Genomic DNA, 322 nt, shown 5'->3' with positions numbered 1-322 from the left:
AGGCCTGGAGGTGAAAATTTTTAAGTAAAAATAAAATAATAATAAAAAAAAACAGAAAAAAAAACCTTTCTTCAGTAGGAGGCAGGCTGGTCACACGGCTTGTGCCTGTTCCTGGGGGGAGGCTGCCATGAAAGAAATGTAGAGAGTGCCTGGGGTACCTACCTGGAGGAGGAGTACTGTGTACTCTGAACCTTTTGGGAGGTCCACATCTATCCCCAGCCCCTGCCATGTGCTCCCTGAGTGTCGGGGACTGTCACCAAGCTCTTAGTGAGCTGCTCTGGAGAGACCCGGCGAGACAGAAGCAGTCAGGAACCATCCCTGC

This window comes from Alexandromys fortis, unplaced genomic scaffold, assembly GCF_014885135.2.
Source record: "Alexandromys fortis isolate MF-2015 unplaced genomic scaffold, M_Fortis_MF-2015_v1.1 scaffold_213, whole genome shotgun sequence".
In the NCBI taxonomy this organism is placed as follows: domain Eukaryota; kingdom Metazoa; phylum Chordata; class Mammalia; order Rodentia; family Cricetidae; genus Alexandromys; species Alexandromys fortis.
The sequence above is the reverse complement of the archived record's forward strand: the minus strand, read 5'-3'. Positions refer to the sequence as shown.